The sequence below is a fragment of the Haliaeetus albicilla genome, chromosome 15 (genome assembly GCF_947461875.1).
Source record: "Haliaeetus albicilla chromosome 15, bHalAlb1.1, whole genome shotgun sequence".
NCBI classification, from domain to species: Eukaryota; Metazoa; Chordata; class Aves; order Accipitriformes; family Accipitridae; genus Haliaeetus; species Haliaeetus albicilla.
The window spans coordinates 35,746,555-35,767,499 of NC_091497.1; the positions used below are offsets into that span (position 1 = coordinate 35,746,555).

The window sequence follows — 20,945 nt, forward strand, 5'->3', positions numbered from 1 at the left end:
CCTTTCTGTTCTATTAAGCTCTCAACCCATGAGTTTTACTTGTTTTTTCCCCGATTCTCTCCCCCATCCCACTGGGTGGGGGGGGAAGCGAGTGAGCGGCTGTGTGGTGCTTAGCTCCTGGCTGGGGTTAAACAATGACAAGTCTGTTCAAATTTATAGTCAGGAAGCTGAAGTTGATATCAAAGGGCTAGAAAAAAGAGCTCAGCCATTTCAAATTTGGGGCCGAAAGCAGGCTTTGGCTGTCTGGATGGATTGGTGACTGGAATATAGCATCTTAGAATCTGAAGAAAACATCTTGAAGGCAGCAGGTGAAAATTACAGTGAAATAGCTGCATGCATGTGACCAAACTTGCTCGTTAGTTAATGCAGCTTCGCACTTCTATAACAGCCAGTTTCAGAAATGCGATAAGTGTGCTTTGCAAAAGCAGAGCTGTTATGTCATGTAATTATGTGTAATACTTCTGCAGAGTTGGAAAGTTTTCTCAAAGAGACTCTCAGAATTCTGCAACACAAATCATACCAGGTACAGTCTGACCCTGTTTACTTCAATAGAAAAATGAGCATGGAATTTCTCTCAGGTTATTTGAATAGCACCCTCCAAAGATGTATTTATAACACAGAGAAGATTCTTTCTGATAGTTGCTCTTTTTGATAACTGATTCATAATTTTATAAATGTGTATGTTTTGCTAGCTGCTAAGAACATCATAAAATATGAAGTACTGTCTTGGCGACAGTTTCCTGCTTCCTGAAGATTATTGTAAAGTAACATGTTTAGTATTCTCTAAGACCTAGTCAGAAACTAGTGTTCTTGTACACAAAAATCTCTGCACTAATGTTATCTGGAGAACACTATTATAATGGAAAACCTGAATTCTCCAATATTGGGGAAAAAAATTTTATTTCTATGTCTCTCACAGGATAAACTGCCCTTTATAACTTTCTGACTCTGCAAAGGAGCCCTGTACTGCCGGAGAGGTCTGAAGGGAACACAAGTTAATTAAGAGTCAGAGTCTAAGCCTGCAAGACTTTGGAAGTAAAGCTGTGCTTGACAAACACTTTAAGCCAGCATAGATGGATCCAGCCCACAAAAGCAGCCTTCTGCGCTCACCAGCCCCTCACTGCTTATTCCCAGCCCTGCAACAGCCAGGGTCCGAGGGAGGTGGGAGGACCTGCTCCAACTTAAAATTAACATGGCAAAAAGGAAAGGAAAAAAGTTAGGTTAATTTGGTACGAGGAACTGCAGGAAGGGAAATAAGGGGCTTGGTAAGTGAGATGAGACTGCAGCTTTTGGTGACAGTGCCCTTGGAAAGTGCGTGTGGGCTCTTACTTCAGCTACTGACAATTTACATCGCCTGTCGGCTCTGTCTCTTTGGCAGTCATTTCTCTTTGATTTTAATAATAGGGGAGATTCAGCCTCTACAGATGAAGCCATTTCCATTCTTCCTGAGAGAAATGCCTTTCCTTTATTTTTTCCTTTAGTATTTTTTTCCTGTAACTTATTAACTTAAGTCAGACCAAGACAAGAAAGCAGCACAGTAGCACTGAGCCCTAGTTTATTTCCACTGTTGCACACAACCAGTATTGATTGCTAGGAACAATCTCTATTGCTTTGCTCATTTTTGAGATATTCCTCCCCATGCAGTTTTTATTTCATTTCCTGTGAGCATGTGTTGGCCAATGTAAACTCACCCCACAGCATGGCAAACATGAACAAAATAAATGTACGAAGCTTATAGCTTTTTTTTTTTGATGTTGGGTGCTATTCATCTTGCTGAAACAAATAAACAGAAACCCCTGCTTGGCAAAACACGTTTTCAAGCTGAAATATAGTTCTTATTTCTCTAATGTAAAATCTGCAAACGAGCCATTGGTGTTGTGGAGGAGAGTTTCTGTAATAACTAAGTAGACCTGCAGTGTTTTCACAGCTGACAAGCAGAACTAAAGTGAAGGAAATTCTGCCCCATTTCCTATTTCTCTGTCACATGGATGCCTTGGCTATTTCTGCATCGTTCATGAAGGTCTGCCTCCAGGTTGGCTTTTCCTCTGGAGTGCTCTGAGACCTTCTGTGCCCTGCAGACAGCCCCAGTGTGCTCCCCAGTGCCTGGGTACAGGCACAGGGCTTGGGCACAGTCAGTCTTGACAGCAGTCTCAGACACCCTTACCAAATGTTCTGGTTTGTCCAATGCACTTTTGGGGTATGTGGGACTTTTGCACACAGACTGGGAAGAGGATTTCCCAGCTCAACTGACTCAGTGTTCATCTGAAGTTTGTCACATGGCCTTTTCTTCACCAATACTTCTCTGAAAACAGCTTTCCATCATAATGCACTATCTCGCTTCTGCCTGTTCTTGGTGAGGAAAGGCTAACATCAGAACTACAAGCTGGTAATCCCAGGCAGATGCAGTTTGACTGTATTACTGGATGCAGCTCTTCAGAAACTTTTCATTTTCCCTCTGGAGATACTCCCCTGCTCCCCCACAGCACAGCAGGCTCAAAAGAAATCTTGAATTTATCAGCAAAACAACTAGCAACTTCCTCACAGCAAAAGAATCTATCTGCAAATGGGAATAGTTGAATTGAACCAGCTGCATGCCACCTGGAACATTTTAACTGCAGTAATTTGTAGCAGAGGAGAAAATTATCTTTTTTTAATCTCTCAAAATATCACAATAGTCCCACTAGCTGAATTCAGGGGTTTGTACCAGTGTTTCTCTGGAGGCCTTGGTTTTTTTCCTGAGTTTTGTTGGTTTTGGTTTTTTTCCTGTAAGGCAGTGGTGAACTCCAGTGTCCTCAGAGAAGAAACTGGGGTAGAGAGCCCTTTCTTGTCCACGTACTCTTGAACAACAGGTCTCTGGGGGAATCCAGCCAGCTCTGGTTTGGACCATTGGGAGAGCAGTCATGGCGTGAATATAGTTTTCTGAGCTCATCTTGTTCCATGATCTTTTTAATTTACATAGTCAAAATATGTTCTTTACCCCAAAGCAGAAAGCCCACTCCAGTCTCAGACTGCAGTTAGTTATACCTCGATTGGTTCAAAGAGAAAAAGCAAAGACCAGCATTTCTATCTGTAGCATGCTTCACTACCAAGTGGGATTTCCTTCATTATAGTCTTCCCATTGGTGACATTAGGATGTCTAGGAATCAAGAGACGTTGACATTGTGAATGTTCCCCTGGAGAGTTATGTGGCATTTTCTTTCCCAATTAGGATGCTTAGCAAGCCTGGGACAGAGAAACTAGAACTGCACCCATTGGTACTGCAGATGTTATAAATACAAATGGGTAGTCAAAGGTTGTTAATTTTTATGTGCATAAAATGCGCACACAAGAGAAGAATATAAACTAACTATAAAACAGATGCATGGTTTTTCTAATGCTGTGCTCATAATATACCGAATGCTGTGAAGTTCTTGTCATGTGTCCCCCCCCCTTATTTGTTTATTTGCTTTCTAAATGTTTGTGTATAAATTCAGCTCTTATTAAAGCTATTGGTTGAAAGCACTGGCTGTAACAAGCCCTTGAAGAGGCTGGCTCCGCAAAAGCTTTCCTCTTGACATCTTTTGGAATGCATCTTTATTCACGTCTGAGATGTTCTTTCAGTTCCAATGGGACTGAATATACATCCTCCTTTAAAAACAAAACAAATAACAAATCCCTCCAGTTCTCTTGGGAATGAATTGGTATCTCATTTCTTTGTGGAAAGGGAGCATCAAAAAATTCTATGTCATTCTGAATATTGTGAATTTTCCACTGAAATTATTTTTCTAGAGATAATGCTGTTTCAGCAAAATAAATAATTTCCTGAGGAGGTCTGGCTTTCCTTGCTACACCCTTCTGCCTTCCTAATTTTCTTCTGAAAAAATACATCCCAGATAGACTGGATTTAGTCAAAACTGATTTTACTCAAAAATAAACCACTGTCATCCACTGAAATATTTTGATGTGAGAAGTTTGAGGTTAAAATGCAGTGTAAATCTTCTTTTTCACTGAGCTCTGTGTCTCATTTTAGTACATAGGGGTCTCAATCTGCCAGGTAGCCTCATCCAAGGGTAGAATGAGGATCGCAGGCATTGTAATTGCAATTGTAATGTGTGCCATGGCTCCTTGGGCAGATGGACTTCAATGTCACCTTAATTTTAAATAAAACCTTTCAATTTGGGAACAGCAGAACCTTTCATTTCCATGTATCAAAAAAAAAAGTAGAGTTTTCAAATCTTTTTTCAGAGCTTATTCTGCTCTTTCAGCTTTTTGACCTGATTTAAAAGGGAAGAAAGTGTCAGAACTGGTGGAAAAGGAATTCTGATTTTTGTTCAAGCCCAAGTTCAGTGTCTGCTCTGCAGTGCCATTGCTCACCAGCCTCACTGTCCTTATCCTAACAAAATTTGCACAGCCATTTTTGGGAGTTTTGCTGAAGAAAAGGCTGTAGGACTTTGACCATGTGAGAACAGATAAAAATACAAGATAAAATCCCACAGATATGCTATGTTGGACTGCAGTTGTTTTATACATAAGGCAGGACACTCATGCAGGGAATGGAAAAAGTCTTGATATTTACCATAGATGGCTTTCTGAAAAACAGTCATTAGCTGAAGTGTGACCTCTAGGGCTCAATAATATTCACCTCATCTTTTTGAGAAGAATAATTCTCTCTACTGTCAGAGTAAAGGAGGTCAAATCTGTGCCCTACAAACCTATGCTGTTGGATGGGCTGTAAAGATGTATTTTTTTTCTTGCTATGTACTTATGGATGAAATTTCAGTAGCTGGCCCAGTGAGGTATTAGTTACCTGAACAGAACTCTGAGATTTCAAAATTAAAGGGCAAGAGGTCTGGTCTGATCTCTAATGCATAGATTAATTATACTGTGAAGACCACAGCAGAAGAGCACAGCTGGTAAGTTATTTTGTTACTAAGAGTGTAATAATGAGGCACGCTGTTACTTGTCATTTGTATTATACAATATTTAGCACCATATCCTGCAATATTAAATTTTTACTTGGGCAAAGTATGTTTAATAATCTGGAGGTGAATAATACCTTTAACTCATTTAAAAGAGAATAAGATTTGCACAGTTCTTACCACCTCTGTATACCTGACTAAAGGCTTCAGGTGTTCCCTTTACTGCAAGGGATATGACTTAACATGGAAAAGAAAATCCAATTCTATAGTTTGTGTATCAGGAGAATCTATGACATTTTGTTCATAGCCTGTCCTTAGTCATTTCTCATGTGAATTTCGGCAGAAATTTCTTCTGAACTGCACTAATAGGATTTGATTGAGTTTGTCGTGATTTGCCTTGCAGTATCACAAGCAAGTTTTGTTTCCTTGATCATATGTGGAATATTATAATAACATGAAAGAAACACAGTTTTGGAAAGCAGCACAGAGGAGGGGTCCAGCTGGTCTGCCAGTGCATGACTGTGTTCTAGGAATGGCTCTCAGCACTTTCTGTGACCATAAGCTTTTACATTTTTCTTAGGGTCCCTGTCATTATAAAGCTTAAGCATGTGAATTATTGTTTCCACAGATATCCATGCAGATCAGCCTGGTCACCCACATTAGCAGTTGTTGTATATTCAAAATGTCTATCTGGAAGTACCTATTTCTCTCCATTGACTATAGATAAGATAAATTGCTCAACCTTTAAGCTGCTAAAGCTGAGTGAGATAAACTTTACTGTTAATTCAAAAGTGGGGGGTATGGTGGGTTGATATAACCTAGAACAAAGACTATAAAAACAGACCAAAGGGCTTCCTGGAGTTAATTCTTGTTTCAGGTTAAAAAAAAAAAAACCAACCAAAAAAACCAAACCAAAATCACACAAAACAAACAAAGAAAAACCCCAGCTAGGACTCAATCTAAAATGCCAGTAGTAAAGAACTGGTCACCACCCTTCATAAGTCATTCCATTCCTTAATTACTCACAATTAGAAACTGTACCTCAGCTTCACCCTCCAGCCATTAGATGCTTGCCTGACAGGCTGAAGCAAACATAATCAAAGGTTACATCCCTTAAGAGCCCATATAAACCCTGTTTGTATCACTGTTTGCCTTCTTTTCAATAGACTATATAGACATAAGTCCTGGACCCTTCCCCTATGTCACGACCCAGACTGGACAGACCAGGGAGTCATGTTTAATTTGAAATTCCCTCAGGCTAAATTAAGGTGAAACGACACCAAATGATCAGTTAAAGATTTTATTCATGACAGAAGCAAACTGAACTGGGGGAGGCATGGTAGTAGGTGGCAGGGTTTCTCACAACAGGAATTGGCATAGGACTGCTTCTGTAAACCGTGTAACCCAGGGTAACCATATACATCAGTTCAGGGAATAAGGAGATCCCTCCTGTTGAGTCACGAGGTTCAGAGCAGACTCCCTTGCTTTCTAGACTCCTCCTCAGAGAATGGTCTAGGTGTGGCTGGATCTACTCCTAGTCTCAGACTTGGTCAATGGTTTATGTCTTGAAATGGATGAGGTGTAGGGATTGTGGAAAAGGAAAGAGAGAAGACAGAGAGAAAAAGGGAGAGAAAGGTTTCACCAGTCCTGGGTCCAGTCAGCCGAGCGGTCCAGGTCCAGTGGGCTTGCGCCACCTGGGGCTTCAGTTTGTGTCTTTTTATCATTCTTGCCCCTCCTTCGGGCAGGCTAATGAGCAGTTTGTGAGCCTTTGGGCTTGGGGTCATTTGTGGAGTAACTTCTTCCCTGCAGACATGGCCATTGTTTGATCTTTGTATCAGAACAGGGAGCTGCACACCCTCCAGCATGCCCTCCCCCTCCTGTTGCTGGTGTCCAAGCTGATGGGCTTTTCACCTTGGTTCCTTGCTGTGCGGGGTTTGTCTTTAAGCAGAACTTGCCCCACCACAATGTTTGAGATATTAACACTTTCAGTCTCTCACACCCTACAAGTTAAAAGCAAAGCCATTCTTTAAATTCTGGGTGGAATTCATCTCATCTAATTCAAACTATCCATTAAGTCACCAGCTCATCCACGCTCAACACTGAGACTTCAAAAGTGAATGGAAAATAGGTGTCATCATGGGTGAAAAGAATTGTCCTCATAGGCTTTCTGTCAGTCACTAGTGATAGAGCTACATGATGAGCTTAAACTAGATGCCTAATTAAAGCTAGGTGAGAACAAATTTATATGGTATAACAAAACCATGAAATTATTCCCTAATGGATTACTTTACAGTTATGGGGTGATTTCTCAGTCCTTCTCTTTGGTATTAAGCAACTGAGAAAGAGGTCGCAGACTTTTAACAAATTAACACCCAAATGTGCCTGCAGGTTTAGATAAAGCCTGGGAAAATTCTGCTTCAGAAAATTATAAGCATCAAAATAATCATAAAAAATAGCTTTATAATGCAAGTTTCTGCTCAGCCATAATCAGAGCATCTCCACTATGATACTGTGGAGTTAAATATTCCATTTCCACCTCTGGAGTTATTTGTTTTATTTATTTATTGGATAATGCTGGGATGCTGATAACCAAGTTTATAGGTGGATATAAAATCTTTCTGCAGCAGTTAATTTTCTTGTAATGTTACAAATAATAATAAAAAAGGACAGACTACTTCATGAATCAGCAAGATTATTCCCACTCATTTCCGTGAAAAAAAACCCAATTCAAATGATAATGTCATGCCAGCTAGACTTCCACTGGAAGGGGCATCTTTCATGATGAGATAAAAGTGTCATTTCAGTCACTGGCAAAGCTTTTGCTGTTGTCTCTACAAAAGAACCTCTTATCTTATCACTGAACACAGCTGTATGCTTTATAAATGTATGCTGCAGCTGCCCAACTCTAGCTCCTATTGTAGAAGCCATTGGTAGAAAATTGATATGCAAATGTCTGTACAGATTTTTGTCCTTGGGCTGAGTATGGCAGCTTATCAGGAATTTAGTGATATTAGAGATTACTTGCCAAGCAGTTCTTCATAACATGGGTGAGGGGAACTCACATGCCCTATCGCAGTACTTGAATGTTCAGTGTAAGGCTTGTTTAAGCACAGTGATGTGGAAAACTTTGCGGTTAGAAGGAGCACGGAGGTAAATATGAAGCCATAGCTTAAGGCTCCTATACACAGATAAAATTGTCTTCCTGTGCTTACTAGCCAGTCCTGAAGTTATGCACTGAAGGACTGCATTCATTTTGTTTTCCCTTAGTTTTGGAGACTGATGTTGTTTGCCCTCTATGACCCCACTTCTTCAGAGTCTCTGTTGTCCAGGAGACAGTCCCTTGGAGATATGGCTTGCACTCCTTGTTTGTGGAAGTATGATGAATGCCACCTTTGCAAGAAAAGCCAAGCAGTCCATGCCTTTGCTCTGTCCCTTTCTTTGTTTCCTATTCCTCTCCTAGCATCTAAACACACCCCTGTTCCCTCCATGCTGGACCCCAGCATGTCCACAAAGACACAGCTTGTCCTCTGTTTCCCAGGTACGAAGGAACACCTATTCATAGAATTTTAAATCACAGAATATCTCAAGTTGGGAGGGACCCATAAGGATCATCGAGTCCAACTCCCTGCTCCTCACAGGACTACCTAAAACTAAACCATAGGACTAAGAGCATCATCCAGATGCTCCTTGAACTCTGGCAGGTTTGGTGCTTCCCTGGGGAGCCTGTTCCAGGGAGTGACCACCCTCTCAGTGAAGAATTTTTTCCTAATGTCCAGTCTGAACTTTCTCTGATGCAGCTTCATTCAATTTCCTCATGTTCTATCATGGGTCACCAGCGAGATCAGGACCTCCTCCTCCACTGCCCCCCTTGAGGAAGTTGTAGACTGCGATGAGGTCCCCCCTCAGCCTTCTCTTCTCCAAGCAGAACAAACCAAGTGACTGCAGCGGCTCCTCATAAGTCTTGCCCTCAAGACATTTCACCATCTTGGTCGCCCTGCTCTGGACACACTCTTAACAGTTTGATGTCCTTCTTATATTGAGGCGCCCAAAACTGCACACAGTGCTCGAGGTGGGGCCGTACCAGTGCAGTGTAGGGTGGTACAATCTCCTCTCTTGACAGGCTAGCTATGCTGTCCTTGATGCACCCCGGGACATGGTTGGCCCTTTTGGCTGCCAGGCACACTGTTGACTCCTGTTCAACTTGCCATCAACCCAAACCCCCAGATCTCTTTCCGTGGGGCTGCTCTCCAGCCTCTCATCCCTTGGTTTGTATGTATAACCAGGATTGCCCCATCCCAGGTGGAAAATCTGGCACTGGCTCTTGTTAAATTTCATGCGGTTAGTGACTGCCCAGGTCTTTTGTCTATCCAGATCTCTCTGTAAAGCGTCTCTACTATTGAGGGAGTCCACAGCTCCTTCTAGTTTAGTATCACCAGCAAACTTACTTAATGTACATTTGATTCCTGTGTCCAGATAATTTATAAAAACATTGAAGAGCACTGGCCCTAAAATTCTGTAGCTTCTCTTCAGAAGAGAAAGTGCTCCTCTCCCACTACTGTTTGCATCATTTTAAGTCCAAGGCATAACAGATCTCCTTGATAAATGTACAATGATACCCAAACTTCAGTAGTGATTTGTAAGGAGATAGGAATTCCTGTATGGAAAATACATCTTTCACGATCTGAATGGTACATAATCTTACCCTGAATATTCAGCTGGCTGCTGACCTAATTTAAATTGTGTAACAGAACTGTATTTTAGGGAGATTAATCTCATTTCAGTTTAGTCATGGAAAAGTTGTGCATCTGATCTGTGGTAGCCACCTGGGTGTTTTTTCCATGTGATGTAGAGAAATAGGTATTTTCAGAGGGCTGGGCATCCCACTAACTCAAAGACATTTTTCAAGCGTGGGATAAGTCTGCCTGCGCAGTGCTTCTATGTTTGTTTGTTATGGAAGAACCTCAGTTACTTGTAGGGGATAGTGCCGGATATTTCCACACTGCCTAACTTTAAGTGCCAAACTATAAAGCCTAGAAGGCTAGACTTCAGTTCTCTGAATGGTGGTGTAGAATACCAGTCTCTTCTGAATTGCCCTCTGGAGAAACCCATCTCTCCCCCTTGATAATACAGAAAATTACTTACTTAGTTTTGTGTCTTAAGTGTCTCAGTTATATGGCAACCAGGACACTGTACCAGTTGCCAGACTGTATGGATGAAAACTTGTTTGGGTGGCAACTGAAGACACAAGTACTGCCCAGAGTTTAGCTGTGTGTTTTGCTCTTTGACTTTACTCTGCCACAAGACAAGACTGGTTTCTCAGACGTGCAGGAGAGCTCACTGTAGAGCCTCTGCTATGGGTAATTAAGTACAAGTGGGAAGGAATCCAGCCTGACGGTAGCCTTCATGCTGCATTACAGGGCTAACAGTTTGAAAAATCTTGTAGTAACACCATGTGCCTAAATGGAACCTGGCAGCCAGAGATACTATGATTCCAGACTGCCATAGTGCTCAGTAAAAACCCTCAAACATGTCATTTTGAGCAGAAAGCCTTTTTGTAGGCAGGATAGTCTGAGAGGGAGCAGTTTTCCTGGAATGCATAAAGTGCTATTTCTTCCTGTCGAGAGTAAAACCTCCACCACTGAGTACCATCAAGGTAACTCTTACATTTTTGTAAGGCAGAAAGATTCACTGGTAACTTTGTCCTCCCACTCTCAAGATGGCATTGGGCAGTGAAGTCCTGCAATCTTCTGTTGGGGGCTCCAGGCTTGCGATCTCAGTTTGCGCATTGTTCCCTTGACACTACATGTTGCAATTCATACATCTAAGGTGAACAAAAAAAGGCTTTAGTGTACTATCTAGTGATTGGATTCAAGTGGAGATAACAATAGCTATGAAGACTGTGGTAGACTGGAGAGGCCTGAAGCGAGTCACAGTATTTCAGACTGTTCAAGTGGTCATGTTTACTTTTTATTTCAGCTCACAATGTTAGGAGATGGAAATAGAAAACATGCTGAGAAGTACATCCTTTTTGCATGTGCGTAACTTACCACTTCTAAAGCAACCATTATATCTAAAGTAAGATCTTTTCAGGTTCCAAGTTCAGAAAGTGGCTATTTTTATAAGCGTCTGTAAGCTTCAAAAGCCATTAGAGAACAGCTGTATTGCAAGAAATGTAGAAAGCAAATTTCATACCTCATTAATATTTTCCTGGTTTGGATTTTTCCCCACCCTGCAGAGGGACTCCTGATGTGTTTTGGACTTATTTCACTTTGCATAACCAATTAAATATTCACTGACATAGGGACATTTCCCTCAACCCATATGTGTGCTCCAACCTCCAGGTTCTAGAGACAGCTGCTTTCTAACCTAGTAAATATTACTTATTTCTTTATAGAAAGTGGAACTGCTCCAGGTGGAGAGAATGAAATGAATATCAGAGATGAATGGCTGTTTCTGAAGAGGAACTATTTTAGTGAATAATTTCTGCCTATCCTTACTCAGTTTCAAACTATATGCTCCAAGTTCTGTGTTTAGAAAAAATATCATCCAAAAAAGACATTTCTCATAAAATGATGAGTTTATGAAAACAAAGATTGCCACCAAATTCTAGTAGACAGAGTATATGTATACTAGCTTGATATATTTAATCTGGATTTTATGGTAGGTGGAAACAGGTCAGCTTAAATATAAGAACAGGAAAAAGATGAGACAGCAGGAAGCTGTTCCTTAATGACTGAGTTCCCTCTTTAAATAACACCATTACCTTCAGATTGAGCTACACCTTCACCTCCAGATTTTGCTTTTAGTTGAAATCTCTTTGTAAGTACACAAACTGACTAAAGAAGGTTGAGACCAAAGTGTCTGGGTCCGTTATTCCCCGGTTACATGCTAGGAATATTTTTTGTACCACCTGCTGAAACGTCGTATACAGACATCATATATCGTCCTGAGTCCTGTTTGAGATGTAGGCTCTTTCCACATGATAATTCTGTGCTACCTACAGGGAGTAAATGAAATGAAACAAAACTGTTATATGCTAGTACGAAATATCCATATGGTATCAAATGCCATTGAGATTGGAATCCAAGTTTTACTACATATAATATACTTTCCAGGCCCAGGGGGTAGAGGGGAACAATGAAGCAAAGATAGGCATATCAAGACTAAAGAATTTCCAGGCTGGAAATTCCTACATTGGTGATTGTCCTCCCTGCAGTGAGCAGCAATTTGGTGTCCGCCTTTGACAAGTTATAATCAAGACTATTTGTTGGTACAGTATGTACACACCTTCTGGTGTCTTGCAGAGGTGTAAGGGGGAATTGTGTGGCCCATAGTAATGAGAAACTTAATCAGAGACTAGTAAGGTCTTGTAGCAATTACACATTTCCTTTGGACTTGACCCAGGAATGACTGTATACAAGCTAAAATTAGGAAGCAGTTGACTCCCCTCCAGTTGCCTCTTTCCTAATTATTTTAAGAAAGCAATCTTTAAAAAAAAAAAAAGCAGAATAAAAGAGCACAGTCTAATAAACTCATGCAAAAAGAGGGGAACCAGACTTGGTTACAGGCATCAGGCTGCCTCTGGAAGCAGAGAAACTGGTGACTCCAGTCATATCAGGGAGATGGGTTGTCCTTGTCTGTCTCAACCTTTCATTTCCCAGGAGTTTTCAAGATAGAGCAAGAGGTATATCTTCTCTGATGTGCATTTTAGTATCAGCTGAAGCTATGTTTAAGCACCTATTATAGATATATACATGCCAACTTAGATAACGAAAGTGTTTCTTAACTTAAACCAGTGAAACTTCTGTTTCTTTCTATGGCTTCACTTGCACTGCAAATGTAGTACTAGATACAGCCAAACTCTGTGCAGAATCTCTCCTTTGAACAACTAGGCATGAGAAGGAAGGAAGCCATCTTGACTACTTTCACAATTCATTTGCAGGAGTAGTGGTATGTATGGCATTGCCTCTGTGCTTTCAAGTGGCCTGTCTCAACCTTTGGATGCTCTCTACATGCCTCTCAGACACGTGCAGCTGGGTATGCAAAACAGTGGATCATTGAAAGCTACTCTGTCTGTACTGCATCATGTTGAGTAAAACTGTGAGCCTCTGCTGTTACAAAAAACATTAAAAACAGGGAGAAACTAGACAGCAGCTAGTACTGTCTGCCACTGTTGTACTCCCATGTTCTGGTGTTCCAAGGAGCCAAAGCAATTGCGTAGTTAATACAGAACAAAAGTGATCATAAACACTTCCCCCTCCCCTCCCCCGCCTCAGGAGTAGGTATCGATAATAGATAAAATGAATAAATGTTAACTGTTCAAAGGCTCCTGTCTTCCTATCTTTCTGCAGATAATTTTATGACTCTGGTGGTGTGGAATGACCCATAGAAGTCATGAAACTGTAAACCTGATCAACAGTCTGAACAATATTTATTTTGTATTTCCCAGGAAGATCCTTGGTTTTAAGAAAAGTAGTTTTTCAGAGCTCTACTCAGTTATGCTTGGAAGCATATGGATAAATTATGCTAAGGTTATTTCATGCCTGAAACGCTACAGCAGCTCTTACAATACCCTTATGATCTACCATATCAGTAGACCTGCCATACGTTTACTTTTTGACTGATTGCCTACAGTGAAGATGGAGAAAGTTTCTGCACATCTGTGTGCTAAACCAAATACCTGCTGTTGCTATTACATGTACTAATGCACATTACAGAATAGCCCAGATCCCTTCCATTAATACATATGTGTGCATGTGTATATGTGTACATACACATAAATATATATGTATATATAAAGGAACATAAAAAGAAATAATCATCTTGGGTTTTCTTTCTTCATTCTCATTTAGCAGCTGCCTGGTTTTGAGACAAACTAGAAATTAATCATCTGGCTCTGACACCATGGGAAATTCATATGTCTTTGAATGGGTACCCAAGCTCACATACCTGTGATAAATGCTTGGTTTTATTTCTCTCATTTATACACATTTTCTTGCATCTCTGCCGCCCAGCCAGGGATAGAAACACAGTTGAGATAGTCCCTAAGTTTTTCAACAATCTCCTGTGTTATGTCCACCTAAATGGGCCCTACTTTGGGAAATGTCCTCAAGATGTTTCCAAAACCCTTTGACAATTACATGAATCAGATTAAAATAAAAATGTGCACTTTAAGGGAGGCATCTGCTTCAAAGCCCACCTAAACATTTAGCTTTTCAAAGCTTAAGCATTAGCTGTTTGAAGTTGTGCTATAGGTGCTACCTTTAAGTTTATAGAAGGCTTTGAACACAGGCCACAGTGTCATGCAGAGAAGGAAAATACCATACAAGGATGGGGAAACAGGAATGCAGGCTCCAGGATACTGCCAGGATTTCTTCCCCTCTCATTATCCCTGGCAAGGCATACAGTGCCCAGTATTGGGTGCCACACATCGTGAAGGTCGGGATCCAAAAGAAGACTGTCAAGGGGAAAACACTGGGAATGATCAAGGGTGAATGAAAAGAAGACCTACAAGCAAAGTCTTCTGGGGTGAATCGAATTAAGTCCAAAGAAGACAAGATAGAGGAACAGGAATAGCTTGCAGAATCAGCATTGCTAGTGGAAATAGAGTACTTAAATATCAGCTAGATAAACCGCCAGGAAACAGGTACCTATGGATGACATCACTCTCAGGTGAAGAAAGGACAAGATAACTTCCATCGTGGTGATTTTGTAACCATATTGACAGATCTGTACCCACAGTTGCCTGGATATATCGTTTTCTGGAATAGCTGCTCCCATGCATATGGGTGTAGGATCTTTCCTTTCCCCTAGGGTCTTCTATTTATGGTGCAATCACATATTCTCTGCCTGGAGCAAGATCTTGGCTATAGCCCTGTCCCTATATTTTAAAGTGGAAAACTGCAAGATACCAGGGCTCTGGATCTTGTAAAAAGGCTGGGCAATAGGTGGAATCATAGAATCATTTAGGTTGGAAAAGACCTTTAAGATCATCAAGTCCAACCATCAGCCATGCCCAATAACCCATGTCCTGAAGTGTCTTGTCTATGTGCTTTTTGAATACCTTCAGGGATAGTGACTCAACCACTTCCCTGGGCAGCCTGTTCCAATGCCTGACAACCCTTTCAGTAAAGAAATTTTTCCTAATGTCCAATGAGATGAGCGTGTGGGTGCAAGGATGCAGAGCCTGTCAAGCACTTCCTTCAACCCTGATCTACAGATTTCCATCATACAGTAGTGGGAAAGAAGAGGGAACAGAGTGAATAGTTTAACCACTGAAACAAAACCATTTAGGTTTTTAAACTCTTTAAAAATGGAGATGAAATCACCAAGGAATCCAGAATTAATTATAAAAACAAAAGAACCTCCCTCAACATATTGGAAGTATTAGAAGACCTGTTTTAGCCATTTCCAGGTTGTTTTTGATAGTCCCATGTTCAAGATCTTTGCCTGAAGATCCAAGTGCAGTTCTTTTCTGTGCCTGAGTCTAAGTAGGTCTTGCCACCAAGGGCTCCTGTTTCTCAACATTTTGCCTTCCCTGTTTGAGATCAAATAAATACCTGTCTGCAATGCAAAAAGGAGCAGCCTCAACAAGAAAGACTGAGAATGGTTCACCCAACAATAAGGATTTGGGGCATTTTCTGATTAGCTAGGATATATCCAATTCTTGCTCTCAAGCAGTTAGCAAAATAATTTAAATATAGCCCAGGTAAGCATATTGAATATAAGGCTTCAAATGGAAGCAAGGTAACAATGGTCGCTACATCTATACTGCTAAATAAAATAAGATCAGGGAAAGAGCCTGAGCCCTGATCATCCACAACACTAAATAGTTATCTTGATCCCTGGGTTTCTTTTGTCTCTAATGGTGTCTCTCCAAGACAAATCTGCTACAGAAAGGACTAACCCCAAACAGTGTGGACTGAGGCCAACTGGTGCCACTAGACTTTAGTGGTAAGGATCAGTTCTGGCCTTTTTCTCTTCATCACTATTGACAGCCGCTGTGACCTCCTTGCTTGTTTTATGCATGACAGCTAAATTCCTTTTGAATTTAGTCCTTTGCTTTTATTTTTAAAAGTTGAAAATGAACAAAAGCCAACTCCCAATAACTAGTTCCAGTTTTGAAATATATGTCCTCAAATTGGCTTGGCCCAGTATTTCAGAATCAAGCTTTTTATATATGTGTATATATATATACACACACACACAGGGGTTTTTTTTTGTTTAGTTGTCAAACTCCAAAAATAAAAACAATTCAAAGAAACCACTAATTTACATAGTCCTTTCCTTCAAAGACCTTTCCTTCAAGAACCTGTGAACGTCTCTTTGCGGAAATGTAGAGTCCATGTCTTCAAAACAACATGTTGCTTATTTTTTCCTCAAAGCATTTAAAGTGAAGTTTAAATCAATATCAGAGTTTTCTTAAATGTGCGCTGCTTTGGGCCACTCTAAGCTCAGCTCTCACAAGTGGAAGTGGCTCATAGTGCCTGTAGTGTCTATGCTTCACAGACTGTGGTGCCCTACAAGGCCCTGAGCTGACACCACGCTGGTAATCTTTGATACAGATAGCTATTTCCATTTCTAGACTGCCTCTTTTAAGTGTCCACTAAGCCCTTTAAAGTTAACTCTGGTATTCCTGCATCACACTGAAGCCATCCTTGCAAGCCCCTGCTGTCCTGTGTTTCAGGCTCTCCAACATCTAGCCTGTACAGCCCCTCTTGGCCTACCTCAAAACTCTCCCTTTTCATGGCAATTTCAATTTAGCTGGCTATGTCTAGCCTTGGGAGGAATAATGCCTTCTAGGCTGACTGAGACTAGCTGGGTGGGTGGATAGCTTCTCCCCTGAATAAGAGATGGGGAAAAGATGACAAAATCTTCCTCAAACCTATGCAATTAATGCTGCCTTAGCTATATAATAGATCAATTGTCCTTAGCTGTTTAGTTCTTTAAAAAGCCACTTATAGCTTCCTTTTATTTAACCCTTTGCCTTCAGACAAGCAATTCAAAGCTGAACAGAGAAACCACGCCATCTCTAATATCATTCCTGTTCAATAACATCAACATTTTTCTTGCTGATCATAACAAACTCTGCCATATCATGTATAACACCAACCGGTCTGCACATCTTTTTCAATTGCCCAGCCTTCTGGTGTACCGATGCTGCAAATACCTAATCAGCTCAGATCTTGTCCCATTTTTCATGAGCCTGAAAACTGTTTGTGAAAGAGAGACTCTTCCGCATCTCTTTCAAGTCAAGGCTAGGACTTGAAATTGGTACTAATGGTTTCCAAAGGAAATTGCGTGCAGCTCTGATAAACTGGGAAACATCCCAGCCAGGAACTGGAACAAGGAAGAAATGAGAAGGAAGAAGATGAAACATTCATTAATGATAACCTGGAAAAAAAAAAAAGGAAAAATTCTTGCTCCTCAGGGGTATAGTCCTTTGGGAAAAATAGCACAGCTACATGCTCTTGCAGCAAACATGATCTTTATTAGTACATGCTCTGAGATTGCTTTCAAGTCAGCTGCTTCCCAGGAGCTAATCATTGAGTTGAGTCCCCTTGATGTGCGGGGATGTTTCGACAGGCGTGGGCACTCCCAGGGGGCATTAGGCAGAACCCTCTGGGCTGCCGGGGCTGCGCTCTGCAACTGCTGACAGCAGAGAGAGGGAGCTGGTTGTGCAAGGGACCCCCAGCCATGCTGTGGGCACCCATGTGCCACATGGTGGACACAAGCACCCCGAGAACCTCACCTCAGCACCCCTGGAACACTGAAACTGAGAGGGTGCTCGGGAGCCCTTTATTTATTGACTCCACTTCTGGACAAAGGATGATGGGATGATTCGGCGCATCAGTTCGTCTGTTTTTCTGATCACAGGGGGTGTTAGATGAAATACAGAGTGGAGCGTGGACCCATGATGCTTTGGCGGGTGAGTTAATATGTAGAAACAATGCCTTTGTGAATCCTGGGCACCAAAGGAAGAAAAAAAAAATCTATGCAACAGAGCATCTTTCAGAGGATCCTTATGAAAACAGGCCATCTGCCTTCACTGCAGTGCATTTGTTAACTCTCCAGCCTACTACTGTTTCCCTGCTGGGTGACACATGCTGAATCTGTCACACATCTAGAACAAAATTATAAATAAACAATGGTGTATTCAAATAAAACAGAACTTTCCTGCAGTAGGCTTATAGGAAGCAAAAAAGAAGCGGTGAGGCAAATCCTTGTTCTTTTGTGTACAGGAAAGTAGGTCCCTTGTTCAGCACTGGAAAGGGGACGCAGATCTGCCTGGAGGAGGATGCCTTCTGCTGAGTGATGCTCCTCGTAAGTGTTGCAGGTGCAGACCTAAAGGCATTATTGCTAGCAACCACTTGGGCTAGTTGGTATCTCAACCACAGTCATGGCCCTATTTTGGTGTTCACTGGCACGTGGTTGTAAGTACTCCAGGTTTCAAGAGAAACGAGGGCAATGGGGAAGCAGAGAGGTGAAGTACAATAACAAATTAGTAGGAAGAACAGGAAAGAGAGCCCAAGTTTCCAGTAAAGCAACTGGAGCATGGGATTGCACTTGTACCACCATTTGTGGGGATTTTGTATGCTGTCGTGGACACCGAGCAGTCCTCTCCTTTTCTCATAAATAATTGGAGATCTTCTCTAGTGTAGAGAGGCTGTTGGATCTGAGAAACCCAGCTGAACTGCAAATCCATGTAAGCCAAGATGCAAGATAAATATTTAGGACTTCTCATCTCTCAGTCATGCCCTTGTTCTTTGAGCATCAGAAAGCAAGCTGGAGAAAAATTACATGCCAGATCCCTGGCAGTCAGTTTCATCCATAAGCCAGGCCTTGTATGCCTGTGAACTGTATGGCAGTAAAGTGATACGTTGTAGTGACACCTCCTGGGAAAGACAGAAGAGGCTTTCCATAGGTTTGTGAGTCAAAAGGTCACGTTAACACTGGCTGTAAGCCACTGCTCTCTGTAGGCAACAGCTTTCTCTAGACTGAGAAGGCAACAGACCATGCTAACTAGGATACTCTGCTTTTCTTTTTTTCATTCCCTAAGTCTATATCACTCAATGCCTGAACAAATAATATTGGGAAACAGTGCAAAATTATTGCAAGTTTTATTTCCCAGTGGAGGTGGTGCATTTGCACAGTCTGCAGTGCTCAAAGGCCAAAAGCTAGGCTGTTAAAAGATTAAAGAGTTATTCTATTTCAGACAATCTTCAAAAAACAAACACCTGCTGGGTCTGGGTTTGCCTAGTTCAACTTTCTGCAGCTTATTTGAAGTCACATTATATGAGTGGAATTGCTTTGGATTCGTGCTCGTGGGAGTAAGAGATAAGCTGGGCTCACAGGGGTGAATGGATGTATCCTGAGGTATAATTAGGGTCAGGCGTGTGTGTGTGTGGTTGTGTATGCACAAACTATACAGCTAGAACACCCCTCGTCCACACCCCCACAGACAGGTACACACACACAAAATGTTGTATTGGTGTTTTAAAAATAGAAACTTAACAGGAAGAAAGCCATAGGAGCTATTGAGACTGCTGTGCCGTTCCATGGGAAATTTAAGCTGCTTTCGGAGCAGTTTGCCATCAAAAGAGGTGGCCTACCACTCCGCCCAGCTGCTGGCTCCAGGTTTCTGCTCCCCCTCCCCAGTGCTGGGAGTCACAGCAGCTCACTAAAGGCTAATCACAAGGTCACGGTGGCCACAGAAGAGCCATGATTGTACAAGCAGTCCTGGTAAAGTCAGGAGAGGCAGGACTGGCACTGTTGGCAGCAGGAGGGCCTTTGGTTGGCACAAGGCTGCTGTAGGACATCACCTTCATCTTGACCTCCTTTACACCCCTTTGTTTCATGAGAAACTCTTCCAGGGTTACTGGAGTTCCAGCACTGACAAATTAATCCAGGCTCCCCAGCAAAGCCGGGCTGGGTTAACCACACCACACCCATGCCCAAGTTTCAGATGACCATTTTTTAATACTAGCCACTATTTTCAATGTTAAATTCAGACTTGGAAACATCACAAGCTCCCTCCACAGCTGAAAATCTCCCAAAGACCGTAATAAAGAAGCTGGTGAGAAACATTCATCTCCCAATTGACATTGTGAGGAGTCAGATACCTCTTTTAAGGCAATGTAGTGCACTCACATATTGAGGGTGAAGCAAGCTAGACCCAGGAAATGAAAATAAAATCAAGGAAGTGGATAGAGGAACAGGCGTCTCTGGGCTTGCCCCAAGGCATCTCCATTGACATGATGCTGTTGGTGCCACCCACGTTTTTGTTGCTTGTGCACTCACTGTGGCTGTGGGAGGTTTGGGGCTGGGGCCGTTCACAGCCTGCAGAGATTTCCCAGTTTTCACAGGCCAGGAAAATGTTTGGACCTGCAGGCAATGAGGCACACTGCTGGGGAGGGAGCTGCTTGTGTCCTGGGAACAAAGCAGAGTGGTCAAAGGGGAGCCCAGGTGGGAACACAGCTGGAGCACCAGGCCCTACAGTACAGGACAATAAATATGTTTTTCTTTTGACCAGGTAATGACAGAAAAAAATTGCCATTCTGTTCCACTTTAAGCACACAGAAGAGTCTTGCAAAAGCCAAGAGTGACCATGCTCTTCCAAAATGTGGCTGTCAAGTGGTTCACGCTGCCACAACCACCGTCAGGTACTGGAGAAATGGCAGTGTGAGCTAGTCTTTATAGCTAGTCTTTATGTGTGCTCACATGCCAAAAAGGGTTTTTGAATACAGCCCTTTGAACTGTGATTTACTTGTCACTTGGGCCAACAAGAGGATTTACCCCACTGAGCCCTTGAGACTGTCCCTGTTAACTGGAGTAACATTTGAGCACAACACCAAGCAGAGGCCCAGATGCAGCAAAGAGTGTTCAGGGATGTACGTACACGCATAATCCCACACTCTGACCAAGGCTCCCTGCATGCCTTGCGATGCTGCTGGGGGCAGTCCCTGGCAGGAATTAATTCAGTCTTCCCACGAGGAGCTGGGACACAAACTTGCCCTGAATGGTCATGAGTGCAGCCATGCTTGCTTC

At 42.0% G+C, this 20,945-nt stretch overlaps 1 long non-coding RNA gene across 2 annotated transcripts in view; it reads right to left on the reverse strand.

Moving 5' to 3' along the window:
- The window catches only part of LOC104318055 (uncharacterized), an 83,761-nt gene that overhangs the window by 11,523 nt on the left and 51,293 nt on the right, over positions 1 to 20,945 (reverse strand). The window contains exon 12 of one of the 2 annotated variants that reach the window (XR_011327973.1): positions 16,171 to 20,327. The exons of the other annotated variant lie outside the window; for it this stretch is intronic. This is a non-coding gene — a long non-coding RNA (uncharacterized lncRNA). Of the gene's footprint in view, positions 1 to 16,170; positions 20,328 to 20,945 lie in introns of those variants that run through there. 2 annotated transcript variants of the gene reach the window in all.